Source organism: Anser anser (genome assembly GCF_964211835.1).
Source record: "Anser anser genome assembly, chromosome: 5".
Classification (NCBI taxonomy): Eukaryota; Metazoa; Chordata; class Aves; order Anseriformes; family Anatidae; genus Anser; species Anser anser.
The window spans coordinates 38661411-38668300 of NC_139725.1; the positions used below are offsets into that span (position 1 = coordinate 38661411).

At 45.4% G+C, this 6890-nt stretch overlaps 1 protein-coding gene across 2 annotated transcripts in view; it reads right to left on the reverse strand.

Annotated features, from left to right (window-relative positions):
• Positions 1 to 6890, reverse strand: part of LOC310900487 (uncharacterized protein) — a 220257-nt gene that overhangs the window by 25269 nt on the left and 188098 nt on the right. The gene's annotated exons all lie outside the window — the stretch shown is intronic.

Consider the following 6890-nt stretch of genomic DNA (forward strand, 5'->3'; position numbering starts at 1 on the left):
ATTTTGGAGAAATTGCTTTACTTAACATTGCATATTTACTCAGTTCTCGCATCTTCAACCGTATGGTGCCGTTAGGAGCTTCAGATTGTCCCTGGTGCTGATATTTACCTATTTTAATACGTTTCAGTATTCATTTTATTTATTTATTTATTTATTTATTTTTCCGAAGCTGAACGACAAGACTCTACACGTGCAATTTCAGTTTGCTTCAGATTTGAAGTTGATTTTTATGCCATATTATAACCATATTTATTTAGGTTCCCACATTCTGTCAAAGTCTGTTTACACAAAGAACATTTGTTTTCACTACTGCTTGCGAGGAATGAATATAATAAGTGCCAAGGGATTTTGAGAAGTTGAGAGAATTAGTATTTGGAAACAATACATTCGGCTATTTCTTAGGGGAAGATTCATGGAGCACAGACACATTCTCCACTAAATCTATCAGGATGAAGTAGTTCTCATGGAGACAAAGCATATTCAGTCTCTTCTCAAGTTTCAAACATTTTATAAAATCAAGAGAGTTTCTGGAAACAACAACTGCGTTCCTTTCTCAGAGAAAAATGGATAAAGTAGGTTAAGATAATTTTCCTTGTTGAAATCAAAATCCAAAGCCTGGCACTGAAAGCCAGGGTCTGCTTGCTGCTGAGCAGCGTCCCTTCCCCTTGCACCGCATCGCCATGATGTGTGCTGAAGCCAGAGTTACGAGCAAATTACTTGTCAGAGGCAGTTTGCAGTAGTTTTAATGCATTCCCATAAATTTCAGCACATACTAGACCTGGCAATTCTGATTTTAAGACTATCATAAAGCATATTTTAGCTCATTGAATGCTGCTCATAGCTCTGAATATGTAGGGATTTGCCTCAACGCTTCTGTCTCGAAGGCTGACGTAATGAAATATCAGGAGTAATTCCGAAGCTTTAGTTTTGCAAATAAAGAAAGGTAAAAAAATAAAATAAAATCCACCTATACCTTATATTGTCGTATTATTTACAAAACGAATAGATCAGCTTCTTGTAAGGAAATACTCGTGTCATTTGCTATAGAGGTACAGTTTGAGTAATGCTCCTCCAAAATCAACATTAGCATTACTAGTTGCAAGGTCTGACACATCATCAAAATTCATGCTATTTGATTTTAGGTATTGTAATACCCTTTACATTTCAAATATTCCTCAGAGATTTTCTCTGCTATCTGGAAAATAATGAAGTACGTAATGGGTTATTCCCTTCTTGACAGTGTCCTAACAAGCTAGAAACATGCAGCTATTTCCATAGAAGCATAATTAAAATAAAATAAAAAGATAAGCCCTTTTCACTAAGTCTTCGATGGCGATTTATTTTGATGTAAATGCACAGTTGAATTGTTATATTTAAGGTATGAGTGACTACAGGAAAACACTCATATATTCTGTGATCTGTATTAATGTCTTCTAACATTTCTGCAGTACACAGTGGCACATTTGTGTGCTTTCTGATCTTGGTTGTTTTAATTTTTAAAGTCCCTAAGCACCAACGAAACACAAAGTGTTTCTAGAGGTTTGTTGCTGGAACCTAAGCTAGAATACATTTGCAATCCATTTTGTTTCTCTGCCATCCATTAAACCTGGCCATCCTTAACAAGCCAATGGTTTTTTTTTTTTTTTTTGTTTTTTGTTTTTTGTTTTTTTTTTTTTTCCTGCAGAAACTACCTGAAGCTTTGTGGAAATTACCATCACCTTTACTCATCAGTGAAAAATTAATTCCCTATTTATTCCAAAGCACAAATCTCCAACTTTCTGGTTGTGGTATTGCTTTAACTCACAACCACCATCACTACTAAGGTCACCAGCTGCATACAGAGGTGAGTTCAGCAATGAAAACCACCAAGATTTTCAGTGTGAATGGCTGGATGTGGCTGGCCAAAAGACCACAGGTACTGCACCTTGTATAAGCAGTTCCTAATCCACGTACACTAATTCCTACCACCTCATGCGGTGCCAGATTTCCCACTAAAAGTGCTTTTTGCATTGCATTGACCATTAAACATGAGACGTTGCAGGAAACAGGCAATGCCTCCCAATAAAGGCGTCTGCAAATGACTAAATGATTTTTACATTGCCATTTTACGAAATTTCTGCCCCTGCCCTCCAGCACTGAGGAGATGTGTGGAAAAAAACAAACAAACAACAACAACAAAAAATACACCAGCTCCTCCCTTTTTTCTCCACAGATCATCTTCCAGGAAGGCTCCCTTGCATTTCAAAACTAAGGGCACATAAGGTCCTTTCAGGACCCTTGCACTCAGTTCAGAAGAAGATGTTTTATTTTTCCCCTGGAACAATGTGTTCCTGCAATAAAGCAGCCTTTGATTCACAGCCTTGCTTGGTCGGAGAAGCACTGTGACTTGTCCCCTGTGTGTCAGGGAGGCGAGCTTTTCCCAGAGCAGCCCCAAACACCTGTAATTACCATCACTTCTTACCCATGGAAAAACCAAAGTCTTTCCCGCTTAGTAGCCTGCAGGAAAAAAGGAACTGTCAGGGATTTTTGCAAAGCAATGTGACAACGAGAGACTTCATTGGCCCAGACAAAGTTATTAGAGAGAGGACCACGTCCCGTGTCAGCTCGGCATCACCTGCAATATTCTGCTACCATTTCTGTGGCTCCTCCCTGTGCTCCAGCTCAAGACTTGGCCTCTCTCCTAATCCCACTTGTGTGGGCAATAAATCAGTGACAGTGCACACCTAACTCATTTCTAATGTACAAAGAACTTGTGCATTTTAAAGGTTTCCTTCTTCAGTTGCATGGTAAGACGTGAGAGGAGGCTTGCTAACAGGTTGGCCAAGGTGTCTTGTGGAGCTTGGAGATGAGCTCACTCCATCACTGCTGCTTTTTGTGCTCATCTCACCCTGACAAACTCTTGCTCCACAGTTTATTTGCTGGAAATCAGCTCCCAAGGGCCCTGGGCAGGTATCTCTGATGTTTTCCTCCTCCATACTTGCAACACAAGACACATGAGGTAGGAAGCCTTTACAGTACAGATGATGCACAGAAAAATAATGCAACTTGTCTTGATGTGTCAACTGCATTGAAACTTATCTGAAAGCGCTCACGACCGTGTGGAAAGCGAGCTAAGAGCCTGGTCACTTAAGCCAAGTCACACAACATATTTGTCTCATGACTAGATTGACATGAGCCCAATTCAGGGCTGTTTTTCCAGGCCACAAGCTGGTGCAAAGCAAATTTAATTGTTCTAGGGACATTCTCCTGCATTTGTTTATGGTTTGTCATTTCCACGGGGTTCTCGTTAATAAACAAGTATGCAGGAATACTCGCATAATGCGAACAGCCAGAGGGCATTTGCTGGAAAATCTGAAAACCAAATCGTTTGATGTCTTTCTATGGATTGAGCCACCAGCCTGCTTGCTCTGTGCTGCTGCTCAGGTTTGCTGGGCCATCGTGCCAATTTGCAGAGGACAAACAAGGATGGAGCCACGACCAGCGTGTGCTGCGTGGCTTTTTGTGACCCCTGCTCCAGGGACTGTATTTTGGGAGGTTTTAGTAGGAAAACAGCCTGGCAAGGCTGCCACCATTGCTGCCGCAGTCCCCTCTCAGCTGCTGGTTCTGCATCCTAGCCAGGGCGCAGGAGCAGCCTGAAGAGCCCTGTTGGGGGAAAGCACAGCACCAAGCTAAAATAAGAAAAGCTAGTCTCGGTGAAGAGGGAAGAGAGGCAGACTCCTCTAGGTAATAATTCTCAGCATGGCCTAGAATAAGCTAAATCGGGGCGGTCAGGAGTGTCCCCAGAGGTCTGTGCTGCCTCGCTCTGCTGGCATGCAGAGGCAGGAGCAGCAGCCGAGAGCTTTTACAGCCAGGCAGACCCAGCCTTCACTTCGGTACATGCCCTGCACTGCCTTCCCCTGGCAATAAAAGGGGAAGAAAGTTGGGAAATCCCCTGATGGTGCACACTCCAACCATTTGCATCAGTCCCAAAATGTGGCAGGGATGCGCTGAGTTTTCTTTCTCTGCAGGAGTCCGTTCTCAGTTGCAATCGCTTTGGTTATTTAGAATGTAAAGAATAAAATAAAATAAAATAAAATAAAATAAAATAAAATAAAATAAAATAAAACAAAACAAAATAAAATAAAAAATAAAATAGTGCAGGAGCAGGTGAAAAGCAGCCCGAGGACTAAGGAAGGTGAGAGCGAGGCCCCCCCTGACGGTGCTGTTCCTCGAAATTGGAGGCAGCCACACCTCTTTCCACACGCGGCTGGGGCCAGGGCGGGCAGCGTGCAGCTTCCCTGGCTTCCTGTTATTAGAAAACCCCGGGATGCTGCAGCAAGAGGCGGTCTTATTACAGAGGAGTCGGGAGAAAAGAAAATAAAGAGAAAAAAAAAAAAGCATGTAAAATGCAATCTTCTCTGGAAATCCAGGGCTACCTGTCACCTGTCAGGTGCCTCAGACTTGTGGGTAGGGCTATGGAGCAACCCACGCTGGGGTTGTTGTGTTGAATACAGCACACAGATGTTGGGGAGCCAATCTGGAATTGGGAATTTTGCATTTTCATCCTTTTTCTCTCTCCTTGGATTTGGAGCAGACCCAAATAGCCAAGGGATGGGGACGGGGATGGGCTTGCAATGGCCCAGCACTGCGTTGCTGAGGTTGCTGCTGTGCTTAAGGGCTCATCCCTAAATAAACCAAGGGGTTTATTATAAAGCAGTGCTGATGATCTGGGGATCGGGGGCAGAATGACAGTGTGAGACATGATTGCACCCATCACCTGCCCTCCAGTGGGGCAGCGGGCTGAGACCGCCCAACTCCTCTCACTTGTGGGCTCGCCCAGATGGGTGCCCAAGGAGGCTGGGTGGTGGGAAGGGAGGGAGCGAAATATCTGACTGCACGAACCCATCAGAAATTTGCAAGAATAACAGGAAACCCAGCCACTAATTTTCCGTCTTGCTTGTTTTCGGGTAGGCACACACCCTGTGGAGTTCAGAGCCGGGGAGCCCCGCAGAGGCGGGGAGGGGTGTGAGATAGCTGCGAGTTGCAAAAATTATATTATTATTATTATTATTGCTATTATTATTATTGCTATTATTATTATTGCTATTATTACTATTATCTTTAAATAACGATGATGTTGTTGAAGAAGGGGCCGCTCTGGTGTCAGTGGGAGCCCCAATGCTTTTTGCTGTGAGGCGAACAACAGCAGTGATGCTGAGAGCCCCTGCAGCCACCGCAGGGAGGGGGAACCCCAGCCCCATTTCACCCCCCCGGGATGCGGCCGGGGGAGGCAGCCGAGTCCCCGGGCCCCCACCACGCTCGCTCGGTCGCTCTCCAAGTGTCTGCTGTGCCCGCTCCTCCCTGCGGCCGCGCATTATCATCATTTATTCATTCTGTGACCTTGAAATCCCTCTCCCTTACCAGCAAAACAACGAATCCCCATCAGAAGGGTGGGCTTGACAAAAGAGAGGGGAAGAAAATAAAATAAAATAAAAATCGTGCAACCTCCCATGTTGCTTGTATTAGGTCAGATGGGAGAACTTATTTAATTAGTGACTTTTATAGGGCTTTATTTTTCGATGCCCAGTGGAGTAGTTAAGATTGGTAATAAGAAAAAAGTCTGGTCCCGCGCCAGCCCTCCTAAGACAATGGTGCAGGGAGGAAAGAGCCGAGCAATATATTTGAATGTTTTCAATGCCTTGGGTTTTCTTTTTTTTTTTAAAAAAAAAAAACTTTATTTTTCAGTGCCGTATTCTAAAACCATTTGAAGGGTGTACATGGAGGGGAGGGGAAGGAAATTGTTCAGGGCGGCCCGAGGGGAGGCTAACAATGAATAATGGAACGGCGAAGCGGGGAAACTGCAGCTCTCTTGCTCTCTCCCATTTCTCCATGGCCAGAGAAGTTTCCCCCGATTGAGACCTGCTCCAGCACAGGAATAGGATGTCTGGGGATGGCCAAGTGCCAGGTTTTTGGCATAGATGATGGTGGATTGCTCAGGTGCACAGTGAGGATGGATAACCAGGGGTTTGGATTCCTCAGCTCGCCCAGGGAATTGGGTGCAGGGGGACCTTCCCTGATGGCCCTGGACCATGCATCCCGCGTCCCAAGCGGCTCAGGGCTGCTCTCCCAGGATGACATGCAGTGCACATAGAGCGTAAAGCAAACCAGATGCTTCACTAGACATTGCACAGCTGCGGGGTTCTGCTCTCCTTGGGCCCACGAGCTGTGCTACCCGCTTGCTGCCCATTGATAGGGAAACTCCGATGCCAAAGGTCTTTGATGCCAAGCGTTTGAAAGACGTCCACAGGCCACCAGCTAAGACAGTAGCCTCACCAGTGGCCAAAAAGCCCCATGCAGCCTGATTGCTCAGTAGCCAAACTTTACTACTTGGGAGGGGAGTCAGCCTGTTTCCTGACAGCAAGAAGAATAATGTAACATCGTTCAATAAATTCCTAGCAAAAGCAAAAAAAAAAAAAAAAAAGGAAGAAGAAGGAAAAAAAAAAAAAGCAAAAAGCCCCGTTGAGCTTTGTCCTTTGCAAAATGAAAAATATGGTTGTTTTGCTCCGCTGGAGGAAAAGCAGAATCAGCTTTAAAATCGACGGCGGAGCTGGCCAGGTGCCACAGCCCTTTTGGCTTCAGCTTCCTTCCAATCGCCGTCTCCCTGCCAATTCGGAGCGCGCAGGATACAGCTACACACCTGATGATACTCTGAGTAATGGCCTTGGCTTGCGGCTATCTGCTCCATGCAGCAGGGAAGTGGGAGGGTGTTCATTTATCAAAGGCGCTCATCTGAGCAGTTGTGGCCTGCCTGGCACGGGGGCCAGCGCTGCTTCATGCGGGAGGGGAAGAGTCTGTTGGAGCCCAGGGGATGCGCGGTGGCCCCTGGGGCTCGGCAGGTGACTGGTGCCAGA